This window comes from Equus caballus, chromosome 10 (assembly GCF_041296265.1).
Source record: "Equus caballus isolate H_3958 breed thoroughbred chromosome 10, TB-T2T, whole genome shotgun sequence".
Taxonomy (NCBI): Eukaryota; Metazoa; Chordata; class Mammalia; order Perissodactyla; family Equidae; genus Equus; species Equus caballus.
This window is the reverse complement of record NC_091693.1, coordinates 77,327,187-77,340,827: the sequence shown is the minus strand read 5'-3', so window position 1 is coordinate 77,340,827 and position 13,641 is coordinate 77,327,187. Positions and strand designations below refer to the sequence as shown.

At 38.8% G+C, this 13,641-nt stretch overlaps 1 long non-coding RNA gene and 1 pseudogene across 1 annotated transcript in view; both read right to left on the bottom strand.

Annotated features, from left to right (window-relative positions):
• LOC138915835 (uncharacterized) overlaps window positions 1–13,641 on the bottom strand; it is a 75,468-nt gene that overhangs the window by 51,431 nt on the left and 10,396 nt on the right. The gene's annotated exons all lie outside the window — the stretch shown is intronic.
• On the bottom strand, window positions 11,525–12,883 carry LOC100072944 (adenosylhomocysteinase pseudogene; annotated as a pseudogene).

The following is a 13,641-nucleotide window of genomic DNA, read 5'->3' as shown; positions in this document are numbered from 1 at the left end:
GCCTTCAGCAAATCACTGGATTTCTCCAGGCTTCCGATTCCTATGTAAAATAGGAATACTAATAATATTTCACTTGTAGAGTTGCGATGAGGATGATACATGTAAATACTTGTAATAACGGCTTGCATACAATACAGGTTTTGGATTAATTTATTATTATTGATGATGATGATGATGTTAAGAGTCATGTACAGGAAAAGCAGCTAGGTGATTATGTTCCCTACCCTGAAACAAATGTCTGTCTCCAAATTAAATATAAAACCAAGGGACTAACTTGGAAAATGGATAAACAGTCAACTAAAATATTCTGTTCATTTTTCCTTTTGAAATGGAATATCATTCAGGAGCATCAGCTCTCTTAATTTGACAATCATGTTTTGAAAGTAAATATATATTACAAAAATATCAGTCATTAATGGACAAAAATATTACCTCTAATAATTCAAGCACTGCCTAGATAGAGTATTAAGAAGAAAACAAATCTAGTTATAATTTAAAACTATGATTCATGTCAAAATTTCACAATTTTAAAAGGGCCTCTATTGTGGAACACTCCATTATCATGCTTTGGGCAGGACTAAACCTTACTAGGCAGAGAAACGATATACACATTTCTTTTAAATTGTAGGCTGTTTTGTACTCCATATATTTCTCCCCTACTTCAGGAAGTAATCAATAACCTTATAAAATGTCAGGATTCTTAATCTTAAACATTCAGACTCAAGTTTCAAGTGTTTTAATGTGTAATTTCAAGATAAAATTTGAACATCTATATAGAATAAAACTTCCATTTTGAACTGACATACTAATTCGTAGATAAATATATAAAGTATCAACAACCATTTTTAGAAGAGATAGTCAGCTATTCTACTTGCTCAGACACAACACTGGTTTTATCTATATAAAAGCTACCATATTTATGATTGGCATAATTATGGATGGCATAAATAATGCCTACACAAATCTCTTGAGCATTATAATATCTGCTTTTTATGAAGCCTACATTCTGACTTTAAATATAAAACGACTTTCACAAGCTGTGAAAGTCAAAAGAATTTACTACATGGTTCCACTCCCAGGGCCTACAGAAGAGAGTATTCTCGAAGAAGCACCAAAGAGCTTTTAAAGAATCAAAAATCAATCCGTTTGCAACTAATATTGGCTGCAGGCATTTTTGGAAGAGGGAGTAAATGCACCAGAAAAATCTTATTTTTACTTGTAAGTAAATGCAAAATTAAAAAATCCTCTGGGAATTTGGGGAACAACAAATGACAAGATGTGCCTATAATGATGGAATTATTTGCAATCACATTATGGGTGAGGTGTTTTATTTTTTATTCACTTACATAATATTCACAATCAAGCTTTATCCTCTTAGTTCAGTTTATTTTTCTGCTTCCTTCCCCAGTGACTGAGAGCACCTCATGGGTTTTGTTGTTAAAAGCAATCAACTTTCTGCAAGACTTGCTTGCTTCTCCACATCTCTCTAATCCCAACTTTCTAAGTCAAGACTGATAACTTCTGGAATAGGGGATGATGTGAATGCCATGAACCTTTAAATTGGTTTGATACTTCTAAAAGCTAAGAGGAAAAGTTTTTAAATTCTTCAAGGATGCAAGGTATTTCTTAGTTAAAATTCATAGCAACTCGTATTTCTGGCCTTCTAAATTAAATTCTGAGACAAGCCATAGATTCGAGTTTTGTTTCCAGGACACTCACCTGTTCTACTCGCTCATGTGTAAAAGGGGTCAAATGTTTTCAGGTTCCATTCATCCAACGAGTGAAGTTTTATTGAGATATTACATTGTAATGTACCACATTTATTTCCCTTTCTATGACTGAGGAACAACAAAATAGAACATAAAATTTTGCTTTGTGAGCTAGAGTTTAACTTAATACTGTTTTGTACTAAAGCCCTTCTATTTTACCAGAGTTTGGGGGATGGGATAGGAGGTAGAAAGGAAACCCTAAGAGAGTCTCTCAATAGAAATGTCATAGATTGCTTTTCACTAGACTTGTTAATGTCACAAGGTTTAGTAGCAGCGATTCACTTAGGACTGTCAACATACTTGCTCGATTTTTTTTTTTCATAGAAAATCATAATCTATCCAGGAAAAAATAAACACAATTTCCAGATTTTGATATCTTAGACTATTTCCAGGAAAATAATTTTGAAAGACATTAGAAATTTTGAGTATCCTAGAGAAATATTTTTATCACAGGATCAAGAAAAGGCAAAAAGGGACACTAAATAACTAACTACTCAGTGGCATCCAGATCTTCCTTCACTTACTTCCGCCTGCCCTCAATTTCACTCAAATTCATTCATTTATAAATATTTATTGAATGTCTATTACGTGCAAAGGCATTCCCAGTACTATCAGAGCATATAAAATAATCTATGACCTGATGGAATTTATACCATAATGGGGTATTCAAGCAGGGACAATTCATGGAAACAAAACTAAAAGGAATTGTCAAGTTCATGTCACACCAGCTCTATAATTCCTTAATTAATTTAACAAATATTTATTTAAAAACACCTACTGTGTAAAGGGCATGCTTTCACTTTGCAAATACAGTAAATTGCATAGGTATCACGCGTTTAAATGCTCCGTATAGTGTTTTGGGCATGATGAAGACCACACATTACTTAAACGTGATAGCAGTATGCTTCTCCAGAGAAGATCTTAAGGAAAGAAATCAGAAACTTCATTAAAATATTCATGTAAATACTCTGCAAATGTGTTATATATTTTTGAATATTGAAATATTTTCTTAAAAGATGAAGTTATTTTCCATAGACAAAAATTATAAAAAGATTAAGGAGAATAAAAACCTCATTAACCAAGCAATGACAAATGACAAACTCTGCAGTTACTGACAAAATCATAGCACCTGTGGTAGGCTGAATAATGGTCCCTCCAAAGAAGGCCACATCCTAAGTTCCAGAACCAGTGAATATGTTAGTTTACAAGGCAAAGGGGACTTGGTGGGTATGATTAATTTAAGGGTCTGGAGATGGGAAATTAGCCTGGATTATCCAGCTGGGCCCAATGTAATCACAAGGGTCCTTAAAAGATAAAGAGGGAGGCAGAAGAGTCGAGAAAGAGATACAACAGCACAAGCAGAGGTAGGAGTGATGACGGGCTACAACCCAAGGCATGTGGGCAACCTCTAGAAGCTGGAAAGGCAAGGAAATGGATTCTCCCCAAAGTTTGCAGAGAGAATGCAGTCCTACCAACACCTTGATTTCAGCCCAAGAGATCTAGTTTGGACTTCTGACTTTCAAAACTGTAAGATAATAAATTTGTGTTGCTCTATGCCACTAAGTTTGTGGTGATTTGTAACAGCAGCAATAGGAAAATAATAGAACACCTTTCTGAGTATTTACTGTGTGCCACTACACACTTTAACTGTATTATATCATTTAATCATCACAAGAGCCCCATAAAGTAGATACTATAATTATTCCTGTTTCCCAAGTGAGGGAATTAATGCAAACTGTTTGAGCAATTTGCTCAAGAGACTGAACTCCTAATCTTATCATTAGATTTCCTCCTGACCAAGCAAGGTAACGTATACACACGGAGCAGGATACCAGCTTAGTAGCAATTTTATTACTGAAGAGTTCCACCAGAGTGCTCAACATTTCCTTGCTTTTATTTTGTACCTGATGAAAATTCAAGTTTACGCTAATATAGATTTGAGTGATTGTTTGAGATTCATGGTAAATGTAGTTGCTTTTGTTTATTCTTGATGGCTACATTCCATTTCTAACATTTCCCATTTGTTTCACTTCTGGGAATTTGGTGAGATATCTGCCACTGTCTCCTCCCCGCTCAGAATTGTACCAAGACCACCAACCACCACCATACACAAACAACATTTGAGCAGCTTAAAGTGGTTGATTTACCCAGGGCTACTTGAGGGATGGGAGAGCTCGTACCCTTTAAAACTCACATGGAAATGTTGGAGCAGTTTAATAAAGATAGCAATTTTATGTCACAGTCGAAGCCTTCACTGATTTCTTTGTTGAAAACTCGATCTTTTTTTTTTTTTTTTGAGGAAGATTAGCCCTGAGCTAACATCTGCCACCAATCCTCCTCTTTTCACTGAGGAAGACTGGCCCTGAGCTAACATCCATGCCCATCTTCCTCTACTTTATATGTGGGATGCCTGCCACAGCATGGCTTGACAAGCAGTGCCTAGGTCCACACCCGGGATGCGAACTGCAAACTCCAGGCCGCCAAAGCGTAACATGTGAACCTAACTACTGGACCGGCCCCAAATCAACCTTTTTCTAGGAGTGAAATATAGGAAAACATTCTCTAGTATACATATTGATAAGATCCTTTTTAGGCACCATATATACTTAGTCAAACATTATATAAAACATCATGTTTACATTCTATTTGTCCAAACACAAACGAAGACAAAGAAGGCACCTGTAAGCATATTAGAAGTTCTTATCATTTATAACTAATTATCATGCAAAATGGTTTTGATTATTCCTATCAATAAAAATGTATTTAAGTAGCTTTATTATATCTTTTATTTGGTTGAACAATACAATGTGCTCTGTTATATTTGCTTTTTATAGTATGCAGTCCATTTATTACTACCTTCTCCTCAAAACAAAGCAAAAAAAAAAGAAAAAATAAATATTACATGATGCTCTTTTTCATGTGCCTGTCTTTATTTCCTAAAAGTTTATGGAATAATTAACCAACCAAGTCCAGTGCAGTTTTGCTCATGCACAACTGAGGAAGATATATATCAGATTCATATTTCTAAATGTCAGAGATATATTTCCCAAGAGATTAAAAGCGAAACACTGTACTCTTAAACTTGACATTAAGATATCTGATTCTAGATTATACGAAAGTAATACTTACTTTTTCATTTTACTAAAAAGCTAACTTCTCCAGTTGTTTATTACAGAAAGAATAATAGAATGTTTCTCTCATAGCGCAGAATGAGAATTGTCAGCTAAGATCTAATTGCAATAATTATTACTGATGAGGATGCAAAAGACAGAAATAGCACTCTTGCTGACAGATCACAGGTGGAGCATGGGTTACTGGAAGCAACAAAAATCACATTTCTACTTGAACAGCAAACAAACTGGCTATGGAAATCTCTGAGAAACAAATAGATGCACTCATTGTAATTATATTCACACAAACCTATATTTTCTGAGCTGAATTGCTAATTTTTCTAGTTATACCCATACAATTATTTATCAAACTTTCTAAAAACCTTAAATTTTAAATGAATAATTCTTTTCTGTTCAGAAATATGATGTTACAGATCACCTACCAGTCATCAATATTTTTAGTCTTTTCTTTCTAAACAATGCATTTATTTATTCATTTGATGAGCTTTATTGATTGCCTATCACAGGCCTAACATTTTTCTAGCCTGAGGTTACAAAAATGCCTAAGACACAGTCACTGTCCTCAAGAAGCATAGTACAGTTTGCGGGATTAATAAAATACAACAGAATGACAATACAATGAGGTAAACGCAGTCATGCAAAACTACACAGGTCACAGAGAGAGTAGATAAGTCATCACACTTAATTTCAGAGATTGGCCAAGAAACCAAGGGGAGGCTGCCAGGGAAATTTTGCAAAGGAGATGCACCTAAGCTGGGTTTTAGTGGATGAATCAGTATCAGCTAGATAAAAGCATTTTTGGGGAATAATGCTGGGAATATTTCAGGTAGAAATACATGCGTGAGCTACAACAGGAAGATAAGAAGGTTCATGGTGTGTTAGATAAAATCCAAGCAGTGTGGAATGATTGAAGCATAAATGAAATGCAAGTCACAATTCTAGGCTTCCAGCTCCAAGATGGAAGTGGAAGTTGGCATTTTCCCCATTCTACTCCTGGAAGTCATCCAAACAGAATGAGGAGAAAGAAAAACAAAGCTACACAATCTCATTTTCAGCAAAATCAGGGGACAGCTAAATCTTAGATGAAATTGGAGAAGAGGCTGACAAAAATTACTGGAGATGAAATAAGAGTACAGTCAGGAGGGAGCAAAGAGGGGATGCCTTGGCTGTAAATCCCCAAAAGAACCAGCAAAATCCAATTTTCAATGAGAGAGGACACACTTTGATATGAAAACCTAAATTCCTTACTTGCAATGGTGAAAACCATTAGTAGATAATGACTAAAAATGCTTCTCTGGACCTAGTTTGGATATGAAAAGCAGAGGTAGGGTTAACTGAAGTATCATGAAAATAAGTTCATATGTGACAGAAGGAAGCTGCAGTACCAGAAGAAAAGAGAAAAGAAAACAGAAGAAAAAGAAGGGAGAAACTTTGGTGGAGTGGTGGAGGATGAGAATAATTCCACTGGCTAAGGAGAAATAAAATATAAATGACACCCTTCCCATCCTGCAAAAAAAATCCTCAGTCAAAAGGAAAGTTTCCAATAGGGTGGAATATGGTGCTGGTCATTTCTCCACATCAATCTCCTTTAACTACCAACCCAGGACAAAACTCACCATTTAAAGATGAGAAATTAAAATAGTATGAGCACAGGATGTATATAAGGATACTATAAGGAATAACAAGAAAAGGAATAAGAAAAACAAGTGGAAGATGATGATCATGGACTGAAAAGACAATGCCCTGGAACAAATAAAAATAGTTAACCCTGACCTTAAAAAAGCAAATGAACTTCTAGGAAGCAAGAGCACAAAGCAAAGATAGATATAAAAACTTAGTGGAGAGATGAGGAAATGACAGTGAGAGAGGAAATGTGAATTAGCAGAGGTCAGGCACTAAGTGGAAGAAACTGAGCAAAATGAAATAGAAATAAAGAGTTTAAAAAGATTGCAAAGGGGGCCAGCCTTATGGCATAGAGGTTAAGTTCACACGCTCTGCTTCGGCAGCCCAGGGTTCACTGGTTCAGATTCTGGGCACAGACCTAGTACCACTTATCAAGCCATGCTGTGGCAGATGTCCCACATATAAAATAGAGGAAGATGGGCATAGATGTTAGCTAAGCCTCATCTTCCTCAGCAAAAAAGAGGAGGATTGGCAGCAGATTTTAGCTCAGGGCCAACCTTCCTCAAAAAAAAAGATTACAAGGAAGATAATATGTATGAAAGGTAGGCAAAGAGATGTCACATATAAATAATTGATGTTTCTGTAAAAGAAAAATAAAATAAGCAAATAATTAAATATATAATTCAAGACAACTTTCTTGAAAAAAGTAAACTAAAATAAGCAAATAATTAAAGATATAATTCAAGACAACTTTCTTGAAAAAAGTAAACTTGAATTTACCCACAAAAGGGTTCCCCATACTTCAGGGAAACTTGACTCAGAATGTTCAATACCAAGGTATATTCTAGTAAAGTTGTTGAATTTGAAATTAATAAAATAATCCTTTGCAGATGCAGGTTAAAAAAAATTAGTTTACTTACAAAGGGAGGAAAATCAGACTGACCGCAGACTTCTCCACAGAAATATTTAATTTAAAAAAAAAGACAGGGGGCCAGCCCTGTGGTTGTGTGGTTAAGTTTGCACACTCTGCTTCGGAGGCCCAGGGTTTTGCCAGCTCGGATCCTGGATGTGGACCTACGACCGCTCATCAGGCCATGCTGAGGCGGCGTCCCACATAGCAGAAGTAGAAGGACCAGCAACTAGAATACACAACTGTGTACTGGGGGGCTGAGGGGATATGAAGAAAAAAGACTGACAACAGATGTTAGCTCACGGCCAATCTTAAAAAAAAAAAGGAGTGAAAAAATAAAATTAAAAAATGACAACTGTTAATCACCTAAAAAAAATTCGTGAGAACGTGATCCAATAATTTTATTTCCAGCCAAACTACTACTCAAATAGGAAGGCAAAACAACACTTTTAAACAAGCAAGAACTCAAGGAATCTTGTTTTCGTAAGTCCTCTTTGGAGAATCCACAGAGAAGAACCTCACTAACCCAAAGCTGACTCAAGAAACTACAGCAAAATACTGGATGTGAACATTGACCATATTTTACTGTAGAACTGATATTAAAATACATTCAGGGCTGAGAGGATCAGAAGAGAGTGTACATGTTATATGCCCCATGCCTTAGAAATGGAAAAATAAAAACTGGGGCAGGAGGATGAGAAAAGAAGTGTAAGTGCTGATGGCTTCAACTGAAATAGCAGAAGGTCAAATAATATTATTTAAAGCAAATCAAAAGAAAGCAGGAATAGTAATATAAATATTGGAGAAGGTGAATATTAATGGTAAAATACAGCAGAATAAAGGAGGATTCGGAGTAATTAAAAAAGTCATAATTGAAGAAGTTAATATAACCATAAACCTGAACATAATCAAGAAATAGCCACTAAATACAAAGTAAATACTATAAGAAACGCAAGAAGAATGTAATTTAATGGGGCTGGCCCCGTGGCCGAGTGGTTAAGTTCGCGTGCTCCGCTGCAGGCGGCCCAGTGTTTCTTTCGTTGGTTCGAATCCTGGGCGCGGACATGGCACTGCTCATCAGACCACGCTGAGGCAGCGTCCCACATGCCACAACTGGAAGGATCCACAACGAAGAATATACAACTATGTACCGGGGGCTTTGGGGAGAAAAAGGAAAAAAAAATAAAATCTTAAAAAAAAAAAAATGTAATTTAAAAACTTAATTATGATGCCATATTCAAAAGAGCCCGCTTACAACTGGATTTATCTAATAAGCAAAAAATAAGTAAGGACAGAGTAATTGAATAATAGAAGTAATAAACCTAAATTAATAGATTTATGGATCTTTACATTCCTCTAATAGGTAACACACTTTTTTTTTTTTTTTTTAAAGTGCCACATTTTTTTTTTTAAAAGATTTTATTTTTTTCCCCTTTTTCTCCCCAAAGCCCCCTGGTCCATAGTTGTATATTCTTTGTTGTGGGTCCTTCTAGTTGTGGCATGTGGGACGCTGCCTCAGCGTGGTTTGATGAGCAGTGCCATGTCCGCGCCCAGGATTCGAACCAACGAAACACCGGGCCACCTGCAGCGGAGCTCGCGAACTTAACCACTCAGCCACGGGGCCAGCCCCGGTAACACACTTTTTGTTTTTTATGTCAGTGTAACATTTAGAAAAACCAATTAGATGCTTGGTCACAAACTGATAAAATAAGACATTTTATAGCATTTTTCTAGTCATAAGCCAATAACATTAGAAAAGTCTTTTCTATTTGGAAATTAAGAAATATCAGTATTGCTGATAACATATCAAAAAGAGAATTTTAAAGGAAACCATAAGCTTTATAGACAACAATGAAAGGCAGAATGTTTCACACTAATATCTACAAGAAATGGAAAAAGTTACTCTGGGGAAAATCTATTGCTTTAAATGTCTTAATTATTAAAACAGAATTATGAAAAATAAAAGGCCTGTGTATTCATATTAAGAAATTTAAAATCTTTGTGGAAAGTGGAGCCGGCCTAGTGGTGTAGTGGTTAAGTTCACATATTCTGCTTCGGTGGCCCGGGGTTCACAGGTTCAGATCCTGGAGGCAGGCCTAGCACCCCTCACCAAGCCACGCTGTGGAGTCATCCCACAAAAAATAGAGGAAGATTGGCACAGATGTTAGCTCAGGCCCAATCTTCCTTACCAAAAAAATAAAATAAAAATAAAAAATTGTGGAAAGGATAAATAATTTAAAAATGAAGAAACGAAATATAAATCTATAGATGATTGAAGCAACTGCAACACAACAAGACATTGTGAAGCCCGTGGAGCAGGGGAGACGCAGTGCCTCAGCTCTTAACCCCTCTGTGGGCTGCCAGCTTGCAGTTGCTAAGTATTAGGCATCGTCGGCTATCTATTCAAAAACCATTATCTCCATTTTTCCAGACTGCAGAGTAGATCTGTCAGATCTGACTGTTCAGGAAGGTACTATACAGTCGTTACTCATCTAAGGAGGCATGATTCACATTTATTAATGGGAACATTTTTAATTGCATTATAAATATTATTAACAGATGGGCAATTTGTATAATTATTTTATACTATACTGTAGTGAAATATCTTATTCTATTAACTTTGTTATAGCTAATTTCAAATTGATGAAAGTAAATCTTTTTTAACAGGGTTGATATACATTGTATTTCAATTTATGCAAGAGAAATGTTTCAAATAACTGAATTCCTTGGTATGACTCTTCTTGAATATTACATTATATTTAGTACTAGTTTAAATACTTTTACAGCTTTCGGAATATATGTAACTTTACATATATATAAAATAATATTTATGCAATCTTATTTGCCAGTGGAGAAATTAGCTTCCCCAAATTAAAAATTATTAGCAACTAGTTAAGGTGTACCATGTCACAAGGAAGACCATCAAATCTAGAAATCATTTCTATAGAAAATGAGAAATTGGAGCAAGTAAGCTTTGAAACAGTCAAAAGAATTTTATTTCCTAGAAAAGAAGATGGGTAGTTATTTTATAACAATTTAGTAAATCTTACTGACTTAAGTTCCCAATTATTGTGAATAAAAAAATAGTATTTTCTATTTATTTTTTAGTGTTTTTTGGTTTGTATAATTTATATAGAATGACATTTTTATTGTAACTTTTATTAATGAAAGATAAGTAATACACCAAATTTTAGAAATTTGCTTGAGGAAGAAGCAGCTTCTAGACTGGAGGTGAACAGAACTGGAATTTGGTCCAGGGAGGATCCAAGGCTGCTATGTCCTTCAGGGCCCAAGGGAGAATGCTGCTGAGGAAGCCTGTCATCGTCTCTCCTCTCTCTTTCCCCGGGATTTGTTTTGTGTTTTTTGGGTTCTTTTAGGCACCAAAATTTTTATTTACCCACCTTCTTACTCTCTTTTAACATTACAAACATTATGTAAACATTATAGTACAAATTAATCTCTTTTTGATCCAGGGTTGAGACAGGAACCATCACATTACATTGTGGAGGCAGATCTATGCATGTATTTATGTTTCTCTGAGCCCTCTCAACCTCTGGCTGTCATTTTTCTTGTCCTTTCTTGGTTATCCCTTAAGAGTATATTCTAAACCCCGTAAAATGGGGACCGAAGGTACCAACTCCATTGTGCTGAGGTTTAAGAGAACGCCCAGCACTAAGCCAAGCTCTTAGGAACATTCAAACCCCAACAGCTCCTCCCTGCCCTTTGAAATAGCTCCTTCTCATCTGTCATGGGCTGAGGAACCAGTGAAGCTGTAAACCGAGAATATGAGTATAAAGTCCATAGGCCAGGTGAGGGCCTAGATGGCAAAGTGGATGGGCTTTGTGACCACCACTGCTGACTTCCAGCCTAAGGAAGGACTGATGGAGTGAGCAGTTCCAAAACCCCTGAGCTAATGGTTCCCTGTGTGTATCTCCCGTGTACCTCCATCATGACAGGGTTTGAGGAAGGGCTTCTCAATTCCCCCTGTCAAACTTAGAAGAGTATGAGGGATGCAGGGAGGCCAAAAACTGAGTGACTGGCCCCATGGAGTTGATGGGGGACATTAACAAACAATCTCAAAGTTGGTGCCATTTGCTCTTGGGGAGGAGAGGTGGGATCCAGGCAAGGGCAGCAGCTGAAAGGCAAGGAACAGGCCTCATTCTCAGTAGCAGTAGTGATCAGGTTTGAAGGGGCCATCACGGGACACGTTCAGGTACTGGGCCTGCTTCTCAGTCAGCTTGGTCAGCTTCACATTCAACTAGCCCAGGTGGGCTTCAGCCACTGCTTCATCCAGCTTCTTGGGCAGGAAGTGGACCCCAACACGGTACTTGTCTGGGTAGGTCCACAGCTTAATCTGTGTCAACACCTGGTTGGTGAAAGAGTCGCACATAACAAAGCTGGGGCGGCCCATGGCACAGCCCAGGTTGACCAGCCAGCCCTCTGCCAGAAAGATGCTATGGCATCCAGTCTTCAGCCAGTAGCGGTCCACCTGAGGCTTGAGTTCACCTTCTCCACAGCATTCTCATTCAGCGACTTGACATCAATCTCCACATCACTGTCCGATGTTACACACAATGGCATCACACTTCATCTGCTCCAAGTGCCGGCAGAGGATGATGTCAATACAGCCTTTGGTGGTGACAAAGATGCTGCCCTCCTGACAGGCCTCATCCATAGTGGTCACCTCATTGCCCGCCATGGCAGCCTACAGTGTGTTGATGGGGTCATTCTCTGTGAAGATGACATGGGCTCCAAAACCCCTCAGGGCCTGGGCACAGCCCTTGCCCATGTTGCCATAGCCCGCTACCACTGCCACCTTGCCCGCAATATCACGTCTGTGGCCCACTTGATGCCATCTATGAGGGACTCTTGGCAGCCACAGAGGTTGTCAAACCTGCTCTTGGCGACAGTTGTTTACATTAATGGCAGGCACCTTCAGGATCCCACTGGCCATCATGTTATATAGGTTGTGGGCCCCCGTGTGGTCTACTCAGAGATGCCTCGGATGCCCCACAGGAGCTGCAGGTACTTGGTGTGGATGAGGTTGGAGAGGTCACCCCCATCGTCCAGAATCATGGTGAGGGGCCCATCCTTGAAGTACAGCGTCTCCACAGGAGCACCACAGGTATGCCTCATCTGTTCCACCCTTCCAGGTATACACTGGAATGCCCGCTTTGGCAATGACAGCTGCTGCATGGTCCCGGGTAGAGATGTTGCAGCTGGACCACCACACCTCAGCACCCAGGGCGATGAGGGTCTCAATGAGGACAGCTATCTCCACTGTCATGTGCAGGCAGCCTGTGACGCGGGCGCCGTTCAGTGGCCTGGAGGCTGAGTACATCTCCCGCCTGTGCATCAGGCCTGGCATCTTATACTTTGCGATATCCAGGGCCTTACATCCCAGGAGGCCAGGTGATGTCAGCGACTTTGCAGGGCAGTTTGTCCAACATGCTGGCAGTGCTTCCGCACGGAGTGATGGACATGGTCGAAGGGGGCTGGCCTGACTGAGGATGTACAATGGGCGAGTGAATGGTGCCAGACAGGGCCCAGGGGTGTTCTTTTTGTTTTGTTTTGTTTTTGAGGAAGGTTAGCCCTGAGCTAACATCTGCTGCCAATCCACCTCCTTTTGCTGAGGAAGGCTGGCCCTGAGCTAACATCCGTGCCCATCTTCCTCTACTTTATATGTGGGACGCCTACCACAGCATGGCTTGCCAAGTGATGCCATGTCCGCACCCGGGATCTGAACTGGCGAACCCCAGCCACCAAAGCAGTCCCAGCGAACTTAACTACTGCACCAGGGGTTGTTTTAAGCAAAGACAATAATGCAATTCTGGCTGTGAGGCCATGATGGCTGGAGGTGAGGTGGGGATGGGAACAGCCCCAGTTCTTTCTCTCTTTCTTTCTTAGCATGCTTAAATGCTTATGTCAGCCAATCCCAGACTGCCCTCCCTCCAGGATAAGTTCTATATACTTCCAACCTCTCCTCCTGCTGAGATGGGGGTCTCTGGTAAGAGGGAAAGGAAGAGGGAGGAGGATGGGGAGGAGGAGGGGGAAAGGGAGAGAAGAAAGAAAGGAACATTCTCTTTACAAAACAGTGCAAGGGAGTTGTGCTTTAATAAGTTAATATAAGTAAGAAAAGGGCTTGTTTTGTCCTGTAGTTGTTTATTTAGAGGTGCTTGAAGCCCCTACCCTATTCCACTTTCAGTTT